General features: G+C 44.0%; 1 pseudogene; it reads left to right on the top strand.

Moving 5' to 3' along the window:
• Positions 1 to 10,255: 10,255 nt before the first annotated feature.
• LOC139039452 (uncharacterized) lies at positions 10,256 to 11,511 on the top strand (annotated as a pseudogene).
• Positions 11,512 to 23,147: the final 11,636 nt, after the last annotated feature.

Below are 23,147 nucleotides of genomic sequence, written 5' to 3'. Positions count from 1 at the left end.
TTTTTAGCAATAAAATGTTTTAAAATTAAGATATGTACATTGATTTTTATTTTTAAGATTTGTACAATGTTGTGTTGATTTCTGCCATACAACAATGTGAATTAGCCCTAATTATACACATACCCACTTCCTCCTTAGCCTCCCTCTCTTACCCTTATCCCACCCCTCACAGCGCCAGCCTGGACTCCCTGTGATATAGAGCAACTTCTCACCAACTATTCATTTTACACATGATAGTGTGTGGATGTCATCCTACTTATTCCCTCCCGCACTGTGTCCACAAGCACATTCTCTACATCTGTGTCTCTGTTCCTCCCCTGCAAATGGGTGCATCAATACCATTTTCTAGGTTTCATATATATATATATGCGTTAATATACCACATATGTTTTTCTCTTTCTGACTATAACAGGCTGTAGTTTCATCCACCTCACTAGAATTGACTCAAATTCATTCTTTTCTTTTAATGGCTGAGTAATATTGCATTGTATATATATATATATATATATATATATATATATATATACCACATCTTCTTTATCGGTTCATCTGTTGATGGGCATCTAGGTTGCTTCCATGTCCTGGCTATTGTAAATAGTGCTGCAATGAACATTGGGGCACTTGTCTTTTAGAATTGTGATTTTCTCAGGATATGCACCAAGTAGTGGGCTTTCTGGGTCTTATGATAAATTAATTCCTAGTTTTTAAAAGAAATCTCCATATTGTTCTCCATAATGGCTGTGTTAGTTTACATTTCCACTAACAGTGTAGGAGGGTTCCCTTTTCTCCACATCCTCTCAGTGTTTGCTGTTTGTAGATTCTTTGATGTTGGCCACTCTGACTGGTATGAGGTGATACCTCATTGCAGTTTTGATTTGCATTTTTCTAATAATTAGTGATGTTGAGCATCTTTTCGTGTGTTTGTTGGCCATCTGTATGTCTGCATTGGAGAAATGTCTGTGTAGGTCTCTGCCCATTTTTTGATTGGGAAATTTGTTTTCCTGATATTGAGCTATATAAGCTGCTTATATATTCTGGAGATTAATCCTTTGTCAGTTGTTTTGTCGGCAATTATTTTCTCCCATTCTAAGAGTTGTCTTTGAATCTTGTTTATTGTTTCCTTTGCTGTGCAAAAGCTTTTAAGTTTAACTAGGTCCCATTTGTTTACTTTTATTTCCATTGCTCTAGGAGGTGGGTCAAAGAGCATGTTGCTGTGATGTCTGTCAAAGAGTGTACTGCCTATGATTTCCTCTAAGAGCTTTATAGTTTCTGGCCTTATATTTAAGTCTTTAATTCATTTTGAGTTTATTTTTGTTATGTTGTTATGGTGTTAGGAAGTGTTCTAGTTTCATTCTTTTATATGTAGCTGTCCAGTTTTCCCAGGACCACTTATTAAAGAGGCTGTCTTTTCTCCATGGTATATTCTTGCCTCCTTTGTCAAAGATAAGGTGCCCATGGGAGCATGAGTTTATCTCTTGGCTTTCTACCTCATTCCATTGGTCTATGTTTCTGTTTTGTGCTGGTACCATACTGTCTTGATGACTTTAGCTTTGTAATGTAGTCTGAACTCAGGAAGGTTGATTCCTCCAGCTTGGTTTTTCTTTGTGAAGATTGCTTTGGCTATTCAGCATCTTTTGTATTTCCATAGAAATTATGAAATTTTTTGTTCTAGGTCTGTGAGAAATCCCATTGGTAGTTAGATAGGGATTGCACTGAATCCGTAGATTACTTTGAGTAGTATAGTCATTTTCACAATATTGATTCTTCCAATCCAAGAACATGGTATATCTCTCCATCTGTTTGTGTCATCTTTGAAGGATATGTACACTGTTTTTAAAGACATAATGATATTACACTCTTAATAGACTGTAGTATTGTTTCACATAATTTTTATATGAACAAGAAAACCAAAAAATTCATGTGGCTTGCTTTATTGTGATACTTGCTTTATTGCAGTGGTCTGGAACTGAGCCCATACTATCTCTGAGGTATGCCTGTATTTAAAGTGTAGTTAAACCTTTTTACTAAGAAGGATGTACCATCAAAAAGTTGAGATGACTGTTTTATACATAGAACAAGAGTCTCAATCCCAGAATCCCAAGAAAGAGAAGATAATTGCTTTAGTTGGGGTGGTTTTTCATGTCTGATCCAGTCATCTGTGGCCCAGGAAGGAGGGTGGCATAATATCCCCAATATCTAAGTGGTTATGATTCCAGTCACAACAATTACATGGTTTCATGGGAAGTAACATTTATCACCACGTGAAAATATTCTTCTACTTGTAAATTTGCCTCCTCTCAAGTATCTCTCCTGCTTCATGCCTGTACCTGCCTCTCCATCTATCAATATATTTTTCCAGCTTCAGTGATGAATATTGTAAACTTTGATAGTATACATGCAAACTCATTGCAAAAAGGTTGTGCAGTGCAATCGTCATTCCTGGAAACATTTTAGGATTTCATAAGATTGAAGAAAATGATGTTTAAATATTGCTCAGATCACCCACAAATGAGGTTTGGGAAAATCAGATAAGGTAACAATTGATGAGAAAACCAATAAGGGTTATGACATGATAGTTTTTCAAAGCAAAAGATTTGATCATAATATTGACACTGGTAAATTAATATGTCCTTGAGTATTTTCTTTGCAGAAATGACCCTATTTATTCTGCAAGTAAATCCCACTCTTGTATTTTAAGAGCTTTTGTGATAGCAAAACACAACCTCACAACCTGTACTCATATACCTCAATGTATCTTAGACCGGTCCCTCGCCCCCGCCATGTCGTTCAATGTTGACAATCCAAACAACATTCAACTTTGTTTACAGAATAGCAGCCAGCAGTCCTGTTCAAGAGGGGGTGGGTGCACAAAACCACCAACTACAAAGGGAAATGATGTGGGCTGCATGCGGCATGCAGCCACCAGAATCCTGGGAAGAGGACATTATACAAGTTTTAGAGGAGGAGATATCATACTGGTTGGGAAATGTGCTGTGTGTACTGGAACAAAGAGGGGGATCTCTCTGGTGAAAAATAGCCTTCTGCAAGAGGGAGTCGGGGTGGGGGTCCAGGCAATTAGGCTCTAGCCCTACTCCATCCCTTCAGCTGCAGTAAAATGAGACCAGGCAGGAAATGAGCCTATTTATGATCTCACTGCAAAAACTGGCCATGAAGTGAGGGTTATTATATAATGCTATTATACACATGTGCTCATCGTCTCCTGCAAGAAATCCAAAACTACAATTCACTGCTTAACAACCATCGACAGAAGAATGTTTTATGTTTATGTTCTTCCTTTGGAAGAATGTTCTGAATGTTTTATGGTGGTATGGATCCCACCATAAAAAGATACCCACGTCCAAGGGCAAAGGAGAAGCCCCAGCAAGATGGTAGGAAGGGCAAAATCACATTTAGAGTCAAACCCCATACCTGCCAGAGATGCTCAGAGGGCTCAGACAAAACCTTCTGCACACCAGAACCCGGAGACCCCACAGAGACAGAGCCAGACCTGTCTGTGAGTGTCAGAGTGTCTCCTGTGGAGGCACGGGTCAGCAGTGGCCTGCCACAGGGGCAGGGGCTCTGGGTGCAGGAGACCTGGTCACACAGCCTGTGGCGTAAGCCCTACTGGAGGAGGTCACCATTAACCCCACCGTACAGCGGCCGAGCAGATGACTCACAAACTGCAGAACAGTTACACCAAAGAAATTCTCGGACTGTTAAGAAAGTTCTAGGACCCACAACAAATTTCCCAACCTGGGGATCTGGCAAAGAGATTGAGAAGCCCCAGGAAACTTGACTTTGGAGGCCAATGGAATTTGACTATAGAACTTACACAGGACTCAGAAATAGACTCTTGGAGGGTACAAACAAAACCTTGTGTGCACTAGAACCCAGAAGACGGGAGCAATGACCCCACGAAAGACTCACCTGGACTCACCTGTGAGTGTCCAGGAGTCTCTGGCAGAGGCGTGGGTAGGCGATGGCCTGCTGCAGGGTCGAGGCACTGAGTGAGGCAGTGCCTGCCTGGGACCTTTTGAAGGAGGTCACCATTGTTCATCACCTCCACCATAGTTTGGTCTCAGATCAAACAACAGGGAGGGAACACAGCCCCGCCCATCAACAGAAAATTGGATTAAAGATTTACTGAGCATGGCCTTCCCATCAGAACAAGACCCACTTTCCCCCCACAGTCAGTCTCTCCTATCAGGAAGCTTCCATAAGCCTCTTATCCTTCTCCATCAGAGGGCAGACAGAATAAAAACCACAATCACAGAAAACTAACCAAACTGATCACATGGACCACAGCCTCGTCTAACCCAATGAAACCATGAGCCATGGTGCATAGGGCCACCCAAGATGGACAGGTCATGGTGGAGAGGTCTGACAAAATGTGGTCCACTGGAGAAGGGAATGGCAAATCACTTCAGTATTCTTGCCTTAAGAACCCCATGAACAGTATGAAAAGGCAAAAAGATAGGACACTGAAAGATGAACTCCCAGGTCAGTAGGTGCCCAATATGCTACTAGAGATCAGTGGAGAATTAACTCCAGAAAGAATGAAGAGATGGAGCCAAAGCAAAAACAACACCCAGGTGTGGAGGTGACTGGAGATGGAAGTAAAGTCCGATGCTGTAAAGAGCAATGTTGCACAGGAACCTGGAATGTTAGGTCCATGAATCAAGGTAAGTTAGAAGTGGTCAAACAGGAGATGGCAAGAGTGAACATTGACATTTTAGTAATAGTGAAATAAAATGGACTGGAATGGATGAATTTAACTCAGATGATCATTATATCTACTACTGTGGGCAAGAATCCCTTAGAAGAAATTGAGTAGCCCTCATGATCATCAACACAGTCTGAAATGCAGTACTTGGGTACAATCTCAAAAATGACAGAATGATCTCTGCTCATTTCCAAGGCAAACCATTCATGGTCACAGTAATCCAAGTCTATGCCCCCAAAAATAATGCTGAAGAAGCTGAAGTTGAGTGGTTCTATGAAGGCCTACAAGATCTTCTAGAACTAACACCAAAAAAAGATGTCCTTTTCATCAGAGGGGATGGGAATACAAAAGTGGGAAGTCAAGAGATACCTGGAGTAACAGGCAAACTTGGCCTTGGAGTACAAAATGAAGCAGGGCAAAGGCTAACAGAGTTTTGTCAAGAGACACACTGGTCATAGCAAACATCCTCTTCCAACAACACAAGAGAAGACTCTACACATGGACATCACCAGATGGTCAACACTGAAATCAGATTGATTATATTCCTTGCAGCCTAAGATGGAGAACCTCTATACAGTCAGCAAAAACAAGACTTGGAGCTGACTGTGGCTCAGATCATGAACTCCTTATTGCCAAATTCAGACTTAAATTGGTGAAAGTAGGGAAAACCACTAGACCATTCAGGGATGACCTAAATCAAATCCCTTAGAGTTACACAGTGGAAGTGACAAAGAGATTAAGGAGATTATATCTGATAGACAGTGCCTGAAGAACTATGGGCAGAGGCTCATGACATTGTACAGGAGGCAGTGATCAAGACTACCCCCAAAAAAAGAAATGCAAAAAGGCAAAATGGTTGTCTGAGGAGGCCTTACAAATAGCTGAGAAAAGAAAAGTGAAAGGCAAAGGAGAAAAGGAAAGATATTCCCATTTGAATGCACAGTTCCAAAGAATAGCAAGGAGAGATAAGAAAGCCTTCCTCAGCAATCAGTGTAAAGAAATAGAGGAAAACAACAGAATGGGAAAGACTAGAGATCCCTTCAAGAAAATTAGAGATATCAAGGGAACATTTCATGCAAAGATGGGTTTGATAAAGGACAGAAATGGTATGGACCTAACAGAAGCAGAAGACATTAAGAAGAGGTGGCAAAAATACACAGAAGGACTATATAAAAAAGATCTTCACGACCCAGATAATCACGATGGTGTGATCACTCACCTAGAGCCAGACATCCTGGAATGTGAAGTCAGGTGGGCCTTAGAAAGCATCACTATGAACAAAGCTAGTAGAGGTGATGGAATTTCAGTTCAGTTCAGTTTAGTCACTCAGTTGTGTCTGACTCTTTGCGACCCCATGGACTGCGGCACGCCAGGCCTCCTTGTCCATCACCAACTTCTGGAGTTTACTCAAACTCATGTCCATTGAGTCGGTGATGCCATCCAACCATCTCATCTTCTGTCGTCCCCTTCTCCTCCTGCCTTCAATCTTTCCCAGCATCAGGGGGATGCTGGGAAATGAGCCAGCTCTTCGTATCAGGTGGCCAAAGTATAGGAGTTTCAGCTTCAACATCAGTCCTTCCAATGAACACTCAGGACTGATTTCCTTTAGGATGGACTGGTTGGATCTCCTTGCAGTCCAAGGGACTCTCAACAGTCTTCTCCAACACCACAGTTCAAAAGCATCTTCAGCACTCAGCTTTCTTTATAGTCCAACTCTCACATCCATACATGACTACTGGAAAAACCATAGCCTTGACTAGATGGACCTTTGCTGGCCAAGTAATGTCTCTGCTTTCTAATATGCTGTCTACGTTGGTCATAACTTTGCTTCCAAGGAATAAGCCAAATAAGCTCTTTTAATTTCATGGCTGAATCACCACCTGCAGTGATTTTGGAGTCCAAAAAAATAAAGTTAGCCACTGTTTCCACTTTTTCCCCATCTATTTTCCATGAAGCGATGGGACTGGATGCCATGATCTTAGTTTCTGAATGTTGAGCTTTAAGCCAACTTTCTCACTCTCCTCTTTCATCAAGAGGCTCTTTAGTTCTTCTTCACTTTCTTCCATAAGGGTGGTGCCATCTGCATATCTGAGGTTATTGATATTTCTCCTGGCAATCTTGATTCCAGCTTGTGTTTCATCCAGTCCAGTGTTTCTCATGATGTACTCTGCATAGAAGTAAAATAAGCAGGGTGACAATACACAGCCTTGATATACTCCTTTTCCTATTTGGAACCAGTCTGTTGGTCCATGTCCAGTTCCAACTGTTGCTTCCTGACCTGCATAAATGTTTCTCAAGAGGCAGGTCAGGTGGTCTGGTATTCCCATCTCTTTAAGAATTTTCCAGTTTGTTGTGATCCACACAGTTGAAGGCTTCAGCATAGTCAATAAAGCATAAATAGATGTTTTTCTGGAACTCTCTTGCTTTTTTGATGATCCAGTGGATGTTGGCAATTTGACCTCTAGTTCCTCTGCCTTTTCTAAAACCAGCTTGAACATCTGGAAGTTCACAGTTCACATATTGCTGAAGCCTGGCTTGGAAAATTTTGAGCATTACTTTACTAGCATGTGAGATGTGTGCAATTGTGTGGTAGTTTGAGCATTCTTTGGCATTGCCTTTCTTTGGGATTGGAATTTGATTAAATTTGGAATTTGATTAAAATTTCAAATTTTAGAATTTGAAGTAGCTCAACTGGAATTCCATTACCTCTACTAGCTCCACTAGGAATCCCAGTTGAGCTTTTTCAAATCCTAAAAGATGATGCTGTGAATGTTCTGCACTCAATATGCCAGCAAATTTGGAATACTCAGCAGTGGCCACAGGACTGGAAAAGGTCAGTTTTCATTCCAACCCCAAAGAAAGTAAATGCCAAAGAAAGTTCAAACTACCATACAATTGCATTTGTCTAATATGCTAGTAACGTAATGCTCAAAATTCTCCAAGGCAGGCTTCAACAGTATGTGTAACGTGAACTTCCAAATGTTCAAGCTTGATTTAAGAAAGGCAGGGAAACCAGAGATAAAATTGCCAACATTGGTTGGATTATCAAAAAAGCAAGAGAATACCAGGAAAATATCTACTTCTGCTTTATGGACTGCACCAAATCCTTTAACTGTGTAGATCACAACCAACTGTGGAAAATTCCTCAAGAGATGGTAATACCAGGCTAGCTTACCTGCTTCCTGAGAAACATGTATGCAGGTTAAGAAGCAACAGTTAGAACTGGACATGGAACAACAGATTGGTTCCAAATCGGGAAAGGGGTACAAACAGGCTGTACATTGTCACTCTGCTTATTTAACTTCTATGCAGAGAACATCATGCAAAATTCTGGGCTGGATGAAGTACAAGCTGGATTCAAGATTTCCAGGAGAAATAACAATAACCTCAGATACACAGATGACACCACCCTTATGGCAGAAAGTGAAGAAGAACTAAAGAGCCTCTTGATGAAGGTGAAAGAGAAGAGTGAAAAAGTTGGCTTAAAACTCAGCATTCAAAAAATGAAGATCATGGCATCTAGTCCAATCACTTCATAGCAAATAAATGGGGAAACACTGGAGATAGTGATAGACTTAATTTTGGGGGTTCCAAAATCACTGCATATGATGACTGCAGCCATGAAATTAAAAGACACTTGCTCCTTGGAAGAAAAGCTATGACCAATGTAGACAGCATTTTAAAAAGCAGAGACATTACTGTGAGGCGAGCAGAAGTAACGCCATGGCAGGCAGCTTAGATTAGGAGTAGGCCTTCCAACTTCTGGGTGGTAAGATTATCAGGCCACCTGGATACAACCAATCAGCTTAACGCTGACTGCTATTTGCCAATTAGGAACGGGGCGGAAACCCCCAGGAAAGTCCCCCTCGCACGAAAGTTTTGACCAATGAAATTGTTTTGCAAACTTGTAACCAATCTGCTTAAACCAACTACCAACGGTGTGTGCTCACCTTATAAATTTGTGTAACAGCTTGGGCTCGGGGCTCTCTGACCCCGCACCACTGCGTTGGATGTGGCAGGAGCCCTGACTCGAGTCAGCAATAAACTTCCCTTTTTGTGAGTTGCATTGTCTTGGAGGCTTTCTCTCTTCCCGCTCGGGGATTCGGACATCAGGCATAACATTTGGGGGCTCGTCCAGGATCCCTTGACCAGGGGAAGAGAACACTTCCAGGACAGAGGGGAAGGATAGATAATAGCACCGGTGCTCAGGCAGGACAGGAAAGTCCGGTGTAAATCTGAGGCCCTGCTGTGAGGCAGGAAGGTATCTGGCGCAGGAGAAAGCTTTCTATAGAGGGTTGGGAATGGACTGGACGCTCCAGCCAGCGCAAGACCGAGGTCAGCGAGCGCGCTGGAAGGCAGCCGGCTCTGAGGGAAGGAGAGTTCCTCTCCTGAGCCTGAGTCTGGTGAGCAGTGGACACCATTCGGTAAGGTGAACCTAGTACCGGGAGGCAAGAAAACTCAGGGGGCCCGAAAACCCAGCGCTGTGTTGTTGGCCGACGTTTGTCTGTCTGTGTGTTTGTCTTTGGCTCTCCGTGTTTGTGTGTGTGCTGGCATTGTCTCTGGTCTCGTTCTCTTCTGGTGCATCGTTCTCTTCTCTCTCTTCTGACTTATTCTCCTTCTCCCCTTCTTCTCTGATCTGCCCTCAACTCCTACTCTTTTCAGGAGTTTCAGTGAACAGGCGAACGGTTGTGGGGGCAATTGATGAGTTCCGGCCAGGGCTACACACTGGCAGACTCTGAAGGCCCTACAATAACTGAGCCTAAACTCTCCTTTAACATCCTTAACTGAGGACGTGGCCTAAAATTCTTTGTATGGACACGGGTCAGGCACTTAAAGGCCATTAGGGTGCCTGCCACTTGAAGACTCCTGTGAGAGGATAAGGGGGTCACCGAACAGGCTAGAAACCCCTAGGGTGCCCACCCCCAGCAAGAAAACTTCGGTGCAACAACGCAGGCATATAAACAGTTCCAAAAGCATACCATAAGCCCAACCTCTTGGCCGCCACCACTCCCGGTAGGATTTTTGGTGGTCGTTCTCAGCGACTTCCTCTCTCCCTTTCTCTTCCCTACCATTTATTCTTTGACCATGGGTCAGGGGGAATCTACCCCACTTTCCCTCATGACTGACCATTTTTCGGATGTCAGGGCCAGGGCCCATAACTTGTCTTTGCTAGTCAAGAAAAGTAAATTAATAACTTTTTGCTCTGCAGAGTGGCCCGCCTTCCAGGTTGGATGGCCTCCAGAAGGCACCTTTCAACCGTCCATCATACAGGCTGTAAAGGAGAAGATTATGGCTCCGGATCCCTGGGGCCATCCGGATCAGGTCCCCTATGTCATGGTTTGGCAGGATCTAGTGGAAGATCTGCCTAAGTGGTTAAAACCTTTCATTCACAAACCTCCTAGCTCTCCTAATTCATAGGTCCTGGTGATGAAGGCCCCCCCCCCCCCCCCGGAGAAAACCAAAAAGAAAGAGGACCCCAAACTAGTCTTTCAGGAATCATCTTATCCAAACCTGATAGATCTAGAAACGGAGATGAGGCCTCCGCCATATATGCCCTCCTTGCAATCCCCTCTGAGGAGAGAAGCTCCCACGGGTGAACCGAGAGGACTAGGAGGGCCAACGGGAACCGACCATGAGGGGGGACCAGCACTGGGGACCCGGGGGAGAACTAGGGGAGATAGGGGTGGGCAAGACCCTGGGGACCCAGAGTTACCTTCATCCACTGTTCAGGCGCTCCCCGTCCGAGTGGGACCAGCTAACCCAGACGGAGAGCGAACCTACCAGTACTGGCCCTTTTCCACGAGTGACCTGTACAATTGGAAAACCCAGAACCCTCCTTTCTCAGAGAAGCCCCAAGGCCTCATTGACCTCTTAGATTCCATTTTGTTCACTCACAACCCCACCTGGGATGATTGTCAGCAGCTGTTACAGGTGCTCTTCACCACAGAAGAACGGGAGCGAATCCTGGCAGAGGCGCGGAAACCGGTCCCGGGGGCCGACGGGAGACCAACCGCCCAGCCTCATCTCGTGGACGAGGGGTTTCCTCTGTTGCGGCCTAACTGGGATTTTGAGTGAGCAGAAGGTAGGGAGCGTCTCCGGGTGTACCGCCAGACTCTAATCACTGGCCTGCGGGCCGCAGCAAGAAAGCCGACAAATTTGGCGAAGGTAAATTTAGTAAGGCAAGAGCCCGCGGAGAGCCCGGCAGCCTTCCTAGAGAGGCCGATGGAAGCCTTTAGGCAATATACACCTATGGACCCCCAGGCTGAGGAATCGCGCTGCAGTTCTACTAGCGTTTGTAAATCAGGCAGCCCCAGATATTAGGAGGAAATTACAAAAGATAGAGGAATTGGGAGAACAGACAATACAGGATTTACTGAAAGCAGCTGAAAAGGTATTTAATAATAGAGAGACCCCAGAAGAAAGGGAAGAACGAATTCGACGGGAGGAAAGGGAATTAGCTGAGATCAGGAAGGAAGATAGAGAATATAGAGCAAGGGAAAACAGGAAGAACCAGAGGGAGCTAGCCCAGATTCTTTTTGCGGGGATAAAGGCCGAAACAGAACTGAGGGAGCCTCGAGACCCCCGGACGGGAGAAAAAGAGAAACCAAAAAGGCAGGCCCTAAAGAAAGATCAGTGCACCTACTGCAAAGAACAGGGGCACTGGAAAAACGAGTGCTCTAAGAGGGACCCGAGGAGAGGAACGACCCAGAGAGAGAGAATCTCCCCTGGAACTCGAGTTCTATATGCGGGGGAAGACAGTGACTAGGGGAGTCAAGACTCGGCACCCCTCTCCGAGTCCTGGGTAACCATACATGTGGAGGGGAAACCCGTTGGCTTCATGGTAGATACTGTTGCCCAACACTCTGGTCCCAGTTTTTGATTTAAAACAATGTCTAAGAAAATCAGCTTGGTGCAAGGAGCCATGGGGACAAAAAGATATTGTTGGACCACGGAATGAAAAGTAGATCTGGGGACCCACCAGGTGTCCCATTCGTTTTTGGTGATACCAGAATGCCCAGCCCCTCTACTTGGAAGAGACTTGTTGACTGAAGTTAATGCTCAGATCCATTTTGACCCTGGGGGAATGACAGTCACGGATGGACTTGGACAGTTGATACATGTCTTGTCCCTAGCCTTAAGAGATGAATACAGACTTTTTGCGCCTAAGCCCTCAGAGACCATAGCACCAGATGTACAACTGTGGGTCCATAAATACCCGTTGGCCTGGGCTGAAATGGCAGAGATGGGACTGGCCAAACAGAGAAATCCGGTCGTCATCGAGCTAAAGACCGGGGCAACTCCTGTGAGGGTGAGACAGTACCCCATGAGCCAGGAAGCTCGGTGGGGGATCACTCCCCACATTCAACGTCTCATGGATGACCTGCCTCCCACAGGGGTTCAAGAACTCCCCTATCTTGTTTAACAAGGCTCTGAGTGAGGACCTCTACGAATATCGGACTTGCCACCCAGAGGTCATCCTGCTACAATATGTGGATGACCTTATATTGGCTGGAACCACAGAGGAGGCATGCAGCCATGCCACCGGGGACCTCTTACAGACCCTAGGCACCTTGGGGTATTGCGCAACAAGGATACCACCCTCCAGAAGGATGACAAAGATGGATGATACCGAGATCAAAGCAACGACCTGATATTGCCTGCCACCCTGTGTCGTCACCTGTGTGAACACCTGCACACAACTACACACTTGGGAGAAAGAAAGACCCTAACACTTCTCCAGAGGGCCTGCCTGAGGTTCCCTCGACAAAATGCAACTGTACGAGAGATAATTCAGGCTTGCAAAGCATGCCAGCTGATGAGGACAGGGAAAAAGCAGCACACAGGAACGAGGTACCAAGGGGAAAAGCCAGGGCAACACTGGGAGATAGATTTCACTGAGGTAAGGCCAGGAAAGTACGGGTATCGCTATCTGTTGGTTCTGGTAGATACCTTCTAGGGGTGGGTGGAGGCCTTCCCCACTAAGGGAGAGACAGCAATAGTGGTTGAGATAGTGCCTAGGTGTGGGCTGCCAGTGACTATGGGCTCTGATAACGGACCTGCCTTTGTGAGCTAGATTGTACAAGGGCTGGCCCAAGCTCTGGGGACGAATATAATCCCCAGAGCTCAGGTCAGGTTGAGAGAATGAATCGGACCCTAAAAGAAACTTTTGACAAAGTTGGCGATAGAGACTGGCGGGGACTGGGTGACCCTCCTTCCCTTCGCACTCTTTTGGGCGTGCAACACCCCTTATAAGACACCTCAAACATTGAATTGTGCCAGAGGTTGGGGATTGGTGGATTTGTTCACATACTGGGCTAACCCCATGTTTAAATGTGAAGGTTTTTAACCAGAGTCAAGAATTCTGTGTCTTGGGTGCTGTAATGCCAAAAATCTTATACCACTCTGAAGAGGTTATGTACTCACATTGGGACCGGGAAATGCTAAGACAAAAGAGAGAGCCAATCAGTGTGATCACCATAGCAACCTTGTTTAGTCTTGGGCTGGCAGGAGCAGGGACAGGAATAGCTTCACTATCTCTGCAAGGCCAAGGGCTTTCCTCCCTACGAGCTGCTGTAGATGAAGATATAACTCGCATAGAAGAATCAATCAGTCACTTGGAGAAGTCTTTGACTTCCTTGTCTGAGGTGGTCTTGCAGAATAGGAGAGGATTAGACTTGATTTTTCTCCAACAGGGTGGGGTCTGCGCAGCTCTGGGAAAAGAATGTTGTTTCTATGCAGACCATACAAGAGTGGTAAGAGAATCTATGGCAAAAGTGAGAGAGGGGCTGGCGCAACGAAAGAGAGAACGGGAAGCCCAGCAGAGATGGTTTGAGTCTTGGTTTCAACACTCCCCCTGGCTGACTACCTTAATTTCCACCCTCCTGGGTCCACTTATAGTGCTATTATTGATACTCACATTTGGCCCATGTATTTTAAACCGACTAGTATAATTTATTAAAAAACACCTCAACACCATTCAGATTATGGTGTTGAGACAACAATATCAGCCAGTGGCCCAAGATGGAAAAGAGGAAGATTCCTCTACTTGAACAACAGACAAGGGGGAATGTGAGGCGAGCAGAAGTAACGCCATGGCAGGCAGCTTAGATTAGGAGTAGGCCTTCCAACTTCTGGGTGGTAAGATTATCAGGCCACCTGGATACAACCAATCAGCTTAACACTGACTGCTATTTGCCAATTAGGAACGGGGCGGAAACCCCCAGGAAAGTCCCGCCCGCGCGAAAGTTTTGACCGATGAATTTGCTTTGCAAACTTGTAACCAATCTGCTTAAACCAACTACAAACGGGCGTGTGCTTACCCTATAATTTTGTGTAACAGCTTGGGCTCGGGGCTCTCTGACCCCGCACCACTGCGTTGGATGTGGCAGGAGCCCTGACTCAGTCAGCAATAAACTTCCCTTTTTGTGAGTTGCATTGTCTTGGAGGCTTTCTCTCTTCCCGCTCGGGGATTCGGACATCGGGCATGACAATTACTTTGCTAACAAAGGTCTGTCTGGTCAAAACTATGGTTTTTTCAGTAGTGGTGTATGGATGTGAGAGTTGGACTGTAAAGAAAGCTGAGCACTGAAGAACTGATGCTCTTGAACTGTGGTGCTGGAGAAGACTGTTGAGAGTCCCTCGGACTGCAAGGAGATCCAACCAGTCCCTCCTAAAGGAAATCAGTCCTGAATATTCAGTGGAAGGACTGATGTTGAAGCTGAAACTCCAATACTTTGGCCACCTCATGTGAAGAACTTACTCATTTGAAAAGACCCTGATGCTGGGAAAGATTGAAGGCAGGAGGAGAAGGGGACAGCAGAGGATGAGATCATTGTATGGCATCACCGACTCGATGGACATGAGTTTGAGCAAGCTCTGGGATTTGGAGTTGGACGGGGAGGCGTGGCGTGCTGTACTCTATGGGGTTGCAGAGTCGGACAGGAGTGAGTGACTGAACTTGAACTGATTATACTCTTTGTTTAAAATATATGCCCCCTAACGTAAATATTGAGTTGTTGAAAGATGTAGTGTGTAATCATGTTAATTAGAATCTAAATTAAAAAGTAAGAGGAAATGTATCATTTAAAATTTTAGTTTTATTTATTCAAGGTAAAGCTCTAATCTAATGTTCTCCTCCAGCTGTTTACTGTAGGGTTTTTTTTTTTCCCTATTTGAGGCTCCGATACTCAGTTTTAGGTTTCCGGCCGATCCTCCTGATAGCTGTGGGTGCAAAGGGGTGTTCTGGACCCAGCCCTTTACACCTTCTTTGATGAATTCCTGATCATTTACCTCTTCAAACTTGATCTGGTTTGAACCCTAATCCTTCTCTTTTCTAGTGTCTAATTTGTTGATGTGAAAAATTAATTTGAGCCAGGGTGCTTCTAAAAGACAATATAATTCAAAAGGTTTTTCTTCCTTCAAAAGACCATTGCTTGAATAGCAGCCCTCAGTGGCTAAGCCAAGAGGGAAAAATGGGAGAGGTTTGGAGGTTGAGAGATGATTGGAGGCAGGGAGTCCTTTTCTGCCACTTGCCCCCTGTAAGTGCTTTGTCTTCACCCTTTGCAAAAGCCCAACCCTGCTGTTTGGTTGTCTCTGTACCATCAACTTACTGTGTGCCCCCGAGGCGGGATCTTTACGCACAAACCCCCACATTGACAATTTCACCATAACCCTCCCACAGAAAAAGAATGCCAAATGCAAATAGATTTCTTTGTCCTAGATTGTGCTATGGCAGTGACATTTCTGTACCACAACAGGGAAGTCGTTCATCACCATTTAGCTTTTGACGGTTTACTATGGGTTCTCATGACACTTAGCAGGTCCCAGTGTGCATTTTTATGTATATGTCTATGAATGACTGCATATGAGATTAGTAACACTGTCTTGCTGAACATATAATAAAATGGCTCATTTCTCCTACCGCTTATGCTAAATACAATTGATTGCATTAAATGGAGTCTTATTTTCATTGAAGAGCACCAGGTTATGAAATTGTCAAGCATCAAGCTCTAGATGCAAAGAATACTTCACATTTGGTCATTCATCCTTTAAAACATGCCTGGAGTAGACATTTCAGTACAGCTCAAGCTTAGGGAAGATATTATCATTTTTTCCCCCTGTCACTTCCAACATGATGTGCTTTTATCCTTGCTGTACTGTCAGAGAAATTTGAGCAGCTTTCAGAGTTAGGAGCTTCAGAGACAATTCTGTTAGGAAAAAAACCCAGGGGGAAGCAGTAAGGGCTAAAGACCCTTATTTTAGCCAATACACATGAGGAACATGAGGAAGTAAAGGTTGCTGTGGTTTTATTAGATGTTTGTTAGCTGCACACGTGAAATCTTTTTAAAGCCTGTGCTCTCAAAGGGCAGTCTCAGAGCACTATTGTGGTTAAAATAATACAGTCCGGCATTTAAAAGTAATTTCCAAAGGTCTCAGCCCTTAACTTGCCTTTCCTGAACTCTGGAAGGGGAGATAAAGAGACCACAGTCATCTATCTCTAACATCTCCTTTTCTCTTCCATCTGTTTCCCTTAGCTGAAGCAGCTCCACCATCTCCCTTGCCCCAGCTTCTCTCCAACAAGATCCCCAGGCCACCCCGCCAGTTCTTGTCCCCATGCCCCTTGTCATCCTCACCAGCCCCTTTCCTCTAAATTGCAAGTTCTCAAAAGAGTTTATTTAGCAAGGCAGGACCGTCCCCAGCTGGGAGATAGAGTGAGGAGGGTCAAGATGGAATTCTCTTAAGTGTCAGAAGGAAGAGAAAGGCTGGGAACCAACATACATGAGCTAGTTCCCTCTTATCAGGCATCCTGTATACCCCTTAGAGATTCACTCTCAGATGTCTTATCTTGGGTTTTATTGCAGTGTCTGGGAAAAGAAGGGGTGGATGGCAGCTTTCACACTGGGCCCTCTTCAGGGTCTCTTCCACTCCTCCCCTGGGTCTGCCTTTGGGATTCTATTGCTCCTGCTGTGTGATTGAGGGTTGGAAGCTGTTGACCTGGGCCACATCTTCTAATAACCGGCTCTGGGTGCCTACCAATCTGCTCCTGAGGTGCCTCTGCCGTGGGCTTTCCCACTGGCACTGGGGGATGCCCCCTTCAGATGGCACTTTGGGGATGGCTATCTTCCTTTTCCACTCCTCTGATGCCTTCTTCTGGAATGGGTCTTGGGTTGGCACATTCAGTTGGTAATTTAGGTCCGAAGTCTGTTTTATTACATTGTGAGGCCTTTTTTCACATGTTATTACAGTCAGGGGCACCAGTATACATCAGAACTAGCGAGCTTCACTAACTAGTCCATCGCCTTTATAGCCCCTGCCTTGTGTTGTCTTGAGAGTGGCCTTTAAGCCCAACCTGGGCCTCACCTCAGCTGCAGTCTCTCAGGCGGGTGTCAGTGTCCTCTTCACTACCTCCACCCCATGGTTCTCGGGGATGAGTAGGCCTTTTAGTAGTTTTCTCTCCTCAGGGAAGTTGCCTTTTGTCTGCTCTTGCTTGATCTCAAACTTTTTCTTTCTTTAAGCAAAATGTTTTCTCTTGTGGAAGTCAGAGATGCATACTCACTGTAGAAATTAGAAAAATACAGAAACTGTGAAGACACACCATCCACCATCATCCACCGCCCTCGAAAGAACCACAGGCAAAGTTTGGTGAATTTCCTTTGTTTTTACCTGATTCAAATAAGCTGCATATGCAGGTCTGTATTCTTCCTATTCTCATCCCAACCCTTAGCAAAGTCATGATACTGTCACTGCACTGTTATTTACATGTGTGTCTGTGTGAGTGGGCTTCCCAGCTGGAGCTAGTGGTAAAGAACCCGCCTGCCAATGCCGGAGACAAAAGAGACGTGGGTTTGATCCCTGGGTTGGGGAGACCCCCTGGAGAAGGGCATGGCAACCCTCTAGGATTCTTGCCTGGAGAATCCCGTGGACAGAGGAGCCTGGCGGGCTACAGTCCATTGGGTCGCACAGAGTCAGACATGACTGATGCGACTTAGCACAGTACTGCGTGTGTGAGTACACACACACTGTTACCAGTATCTTTGGCTAAGGTACTGAACTCCTGGCCACTCTACAGCCTGATTCACAACACTCGACATTTTGGGCTCCTTTTACTAAACTTACTTTTTCCTCATCCTTTGAGTCATCCCCTTATCAACATTTATATACATATACATATACATATATATATATATTCTGGTTGATCAAATGAATTATTATACAGTGTCTAAAGCCTAACTTTAAATTGGGTAACAGGTAATACTATGAACACAAAGAGGGAGTACCACTTTTTCATAACTTTCCATCAATCTATTAATACTCCCTGTCGCATTTGGAACCTCAGTTTCCACTCTCCTCAGGTTAAGCTCAACTGCTTATTCCTAAGAGCCCGCAGCCCTTGTCAATTGCTAGGAAACAGGGTCTGAGCACCCAAGAAGAGTTTCCTGTTATTCTCTTGTAAAACGATGACAAGGAGATTTGATAAAAACTGAATGAATTTTTAGTCTAGGATGTTCTGTTCTTAAGCTATAATTGCTGTTTTCTTTTTAACTCTAGAAGTGATTCTGCCAAACAAAAGAAACTTCAGACTTCGTATGTGCATTTTTATTATTTTATTTAAAAAGTTCTCCTTTAAATGTGTAATTTTAAAAAGATTTCTGCCTCATTAAAGGCAATTTTCTTCTGTCTTGGAACTGGTTTTATGTGAATGTCAGAGGGGAAAGATTCACTTTAAAAGTGAACCTTCTTCACAAAGTGAGATACACCTTGCAGTGAATATAGAGAAGACGATGAAATAGCCAATTTAAAAATAATTATATAATTTAAAAATGCTAAATCAGACTCTTAGTTGTTATGGTGTATTATCTAAATGATGTATATTTTGCTTCTAAAATTTAATATCACTGAAGTTAGCATAAGAGAGTAAGGATGAGATGATGTTTTGGAGGGATTTGAGTTAGACCTTAGCAGTTTTGCAAAATTCAGAGAAACCAGTCTGTGGTCATAGACAAGAGAAGACTTACTTTGAGATCTGTTAATAAGAGAGCAGGCAATCTGTCTCCTGGTGCGGTGGTGGTTTAGTTGCTAAGTTGTAACCAACTCTTGCGACCCCGTGGACAGAGGAGCCTGGCAGGCTACAGTCCATGGGATTCTCCAGGCAAGAATACTGGAGTGGGTTGCCATTTCCTTCTCCAGGGGATCTTCCCAACCCAGGAATCTAACCTGGGTCTCCTGCATTATAGCTGGATTCTTTTACCAACTGAGCTACAAGGGAAGCCCTGTCTCCTGGTATTACCCTTTAAAGAATCAATATCATGAATCAGGAATGCCTCTTTCCAATCAGTCATATGCCTGCAGGTAACTGTGAGTCTTGGCTTTCAGTATTTTAACCTGGATGAGGGATACTGTTGTCAGATTAGTATAAAATAAATACGGTTTCATAAGCTACATTTTTCTTCCTGTCATGTATGCTCCAATGAGCTAAATTACTTCAACTTAATTCCAGTGGAAAGGTCAGATTCAGCCTTCACTACATGAATAGCCATAGGGTGTTTATTGTCTATCATATTTTCTTTCTTTTCACCAGAACTGCAACTTGATGTGACTGTTGAATGTATGGCCAAGATATCCAAGAAGAGATAGCCCGGGGCAACAGTGCGCGAACTAGAATGGCAGTCAGGTAGAAGGAGTGACAAGAACATTGGCCGTACTGATTCCTCGCTTTCCTGCTATTCCAGGTGGTATTGGTCCATGAAGGTAAAACCTTTCCTTTTTTTAAAACTTATTTATTTAATTGGAGGCTAATTACTTTACAATATTGTGGTGGTTTTTGCCATACACTGACATGAATCAGCCAGGGGTGCACATGTGTCCCCCCATCCTGACCCCCCCCCACCTCCCGCCCCACCCCATTCCTCTGGGTTGTCCCAGAGCACCAGCTTTGAGTGCCCTGTTTCATGGATCGAACTTGCACTGGTTATCTATTTCACATATCATAATATACGGGTTTCAATGCTATTCTCTCAAATCATCCCACCCTCACCTTCTCCCACAGAGTCCAAAAGTCTGTTCTTTACATCTGCGTCTCTTTTGCTGTCTTGCATGTAGGATTACCGTTACTGTCTTTCTAAATTCCACATATATATGTTAATACACTGTATTGGTGTTTCTCTTTCTGAATGATTTCACTCTGAATAATAGGCTCCAGTTTCATTCACCTTATGAGAACTGATTCAAATGTGTTCTTTTTTTTCTTATAGCTGACTAATATTCCATTGTGTATATGTACCACAGATTCCTTATCCATTCGTCTGCTGATGGACATCTAGGTTACTTCCTAGCTATTATAAATAGTGCTGCAATGAACACTGGGGTACATGTGTTTCTTTCAATTCTGGTTTCCTCTGTGTGTACGCCCCTCAGTGGGATTGCTGGGTTGTACGGCATTTCTATTTCCAGTTTTTAAAGGAATCTCCACACTGTTCTCCATAGTGGCTACACTAGTTTGCATTCCCACCAACAGTGTAAGAGGGTTACAACAGCAGTTCTTGGGTGCAATTTAAAAATGACAGAATGATCTCTGTTCATTTCCAAGCAAACCATTCAAGATCACAGTAATCCAAGTCTATGTCCCAAACAATAATGCTGAAGAAGCTGAAGTTGAATGGTTCTATGAAGACCTATAAGACCTTCTAGAACTAACACCAAAAAAAGATGTCTTTTTCATCAGAGGGGACGGGAATGCAAAAGTAGGAAGTCAAGAGATACCTGGAGTAACAGGCAAACTTGGCCTTGGAGTACAAAATGAAGCAGGGCAAAGAATAACAGAGTTTCGCCAAGAGACACACTGGACATAACAAACACCCTCTTCCAAAAACACAGGAGAGGACTGTACACATGGACATCACCAGATGGTCCATACTGAAATCGGACTGATTGTATTCCTTGCAGCCAAAGATGGAGAACCTCTATACAGTCAGCAAAAACAAGACTGGGAGCTGACTGTGGCTCAGATCATGAACTCCTTATTGCCAAATTCAGACTTAAATTGGTGAAAGTAGGGAAAACCATTAGACCATTCAGGGATGACCTAAATCAAATCCCTTAGAGTTATACAGTGGAAGTGACAGATGGGTTCAGGAGATTAGATCTGATAGACAGTGCCTGAAGAACTAAGGGCAGAGGTTCATGACATTGTACAGGAGGCAGTGATCAAGACCATCCCCAAGGAAAAGAAATGCAAAAAGGCAAAATGGTTGTCTGAGGAGGCCTTACAAATAGCTGGGAAAAGAAGAGAAGCAAAAGGCAAAGAAGAAAATGAAAGATATACCCATTTAAATGTAGAGTTCCAAAGAATAGCAAGGAGGGATAAGAAAGCCTTCCTCAGTGATCAGTGCAAAGAAATAGAGGAAAACAACAGAATGGGAAAGACTAGAGATCTCTTCAAGAAAATTAGAGATACCAAGGGAACATTTCATGCAAAGATGGGCTCAATAAAGGACAGAAATGGTATGGACCTAATAGAAGCAGAAGATATTAACAAGAGGTGGCAAGAATACCCAGAAGAACCGTACAAAAAATCCTCACAAACCAGATAATCATGATAGTGTGATCACTCACCTAGAGCCAGACATACTAGAATGTGAAGTCAAGTGGGCCTTAGGCAGTATCACTACGAACAAAGCTAGTGGAGTTGATGGAATTTAAGTTGAGCTATTTCAAATCCTAAAAGATGATGCTGTGAAAGTGCTGTGCTCAATATGCCAGCAAATTTGGAAAATGCAGCAGTAGCCACAGAACTGGCAAAGGTCAGTTTTCATTCTAGTCCCAAAGAAGGGCAATGCCAAAGATTGCTCAAACTACCACACAGTTGCACTCATCTCACACGCTAGTAAAGTAATGCTCAAAATTCTCCTAGCCAGGCTTCAGCAATATGTGAACTGAGAACTTCCAGATGTTCAAGCTAGTTTTAGAAAAGGCAGAGGAACCAGAGATCAAATTGCCAACATCTGCTGGATCATCAAAAAAGCAAGAGAGTTCCAGAAAAACATCTATTTCTGCTTTATTGACTATGCCAAATCCTTTGACTGAGTAAATCACAATTAACTGTGGAAAATTTTGAAAGAGATGGGAATACCAGACCACCTGACCTGCCTCTTGAGAAATCTGTATGCAGGTCAGAAAGCAACAGTTAGAACTGGACATGGAACAACAGACTGGTTCCAAATAGGAAAAGGAGTACATCAAGGCTGTATATTGTCACCCTGCTTATTTAACTTATATGCAGAGTACATCTTGAGAAACACTGGGCTGGAAGAAGCACAAGCTGGAATCAGGATTGCTGAGAGAAATATCAATAACCTCAGATATGCAGATGACACCATCCTTATGGCAGAAAGTGAAGAGGAACTAAAAAGCCTCTTGATGAAAGTGAAAGAGGAGAGTGAAAAAGTTGGCTTAAAACTCAACATTCAGAAAACTAAGATCAAGATATCTGGTCCCATCACTTCATGGCAACTAGATGGGGAAACAGTGGAAACAGTGGCTGAGTTTATTTTGGGGGGCTCCAAAATAACTGCATATGGTGACTGCAGCCATGAAATAAAAGATGCTTGCTCCTTGGAAGATAAGCTATGACTCAGCTAGATAGCATATTAAAAAGCAGAGACATTACTTTGCTAACAAAGTTCCGTATAGTCAAAGCTATGGTTTTTCCAGTAGTCATTTATGGATGTGAGAGTTGGATTATAAAGAAAGCTGAGCACGGAAGAATTGATGATTTTGAACTGTGGTGTTGGAGAAGACTGTTGAGAGTCCTTTGGACTGCAAGGAGATCCAACCAGTCCATCTTAAAGGAGATCAGTCCTAAGTGTTCATGGAAGGAGTGATGCTGTAGCTGAAACTTCAATACTTTGGCCACCTGATGCAAAGAACTTACTCACTGAAAAAGACCCTGAGGCTGGGAAAGATTGAAGGTGGGAGGAGAAGAGGGTGGCAGAGGATGAAATGGTTGAATGGCATCATTGACTCTATGGACATGAGTTTGAGCAAGCTCTGGGATTTGGTGATGGACAGGGAAGACTGGCATGCTTCAGTCCATGGGGTCACAAAGAGTTTGAGATGACTGAGCGACTAAACAACAACAAGGACACTGATACATTCTGATACAGAGAATAAGAAAGGCTATACCCTTATGGATCAGACCTCAGAGAACTCCCTCTGAGAACATAGAGTACCTTTGAGTGGAAGCCTTTTCCACACATCTTCTTGATGCAGGGCCCCGTCTCCACTCTCCTTCCTCTCTCAGGAACTTGCTTTATTTCCTGCCTCAGGAAGAAGAACCCAGGAAGTGCCTTTAGGATCCAAATAAAGTTCCAGCTTTTCTTTCCCAGGCAGAGAAGCAGTTCTAGAATTGGCTGTGACTTTAGCAGTT

The sequence above is a fragment of the Odocoileus virginianus genome, chromosome 18, assembly GCF_023699985.2.
Source record: "Odocoileus virginianus isolate 20LAN1187 ecotype Illinois chromosome 18, Ovbor_1.2, whole genome shotgun sequence".
Lineage (NCBI taxonomy): Eukaryota > Metazoa > Chordata > Mammalia > Artiodactyla > Cervidae > Odocoileus > Odocoileus virginianus.
Note: the sequence above shows the minus strand (reverse complement) of the source record. Positions and strands in the feature narration are given on the sequence as shown.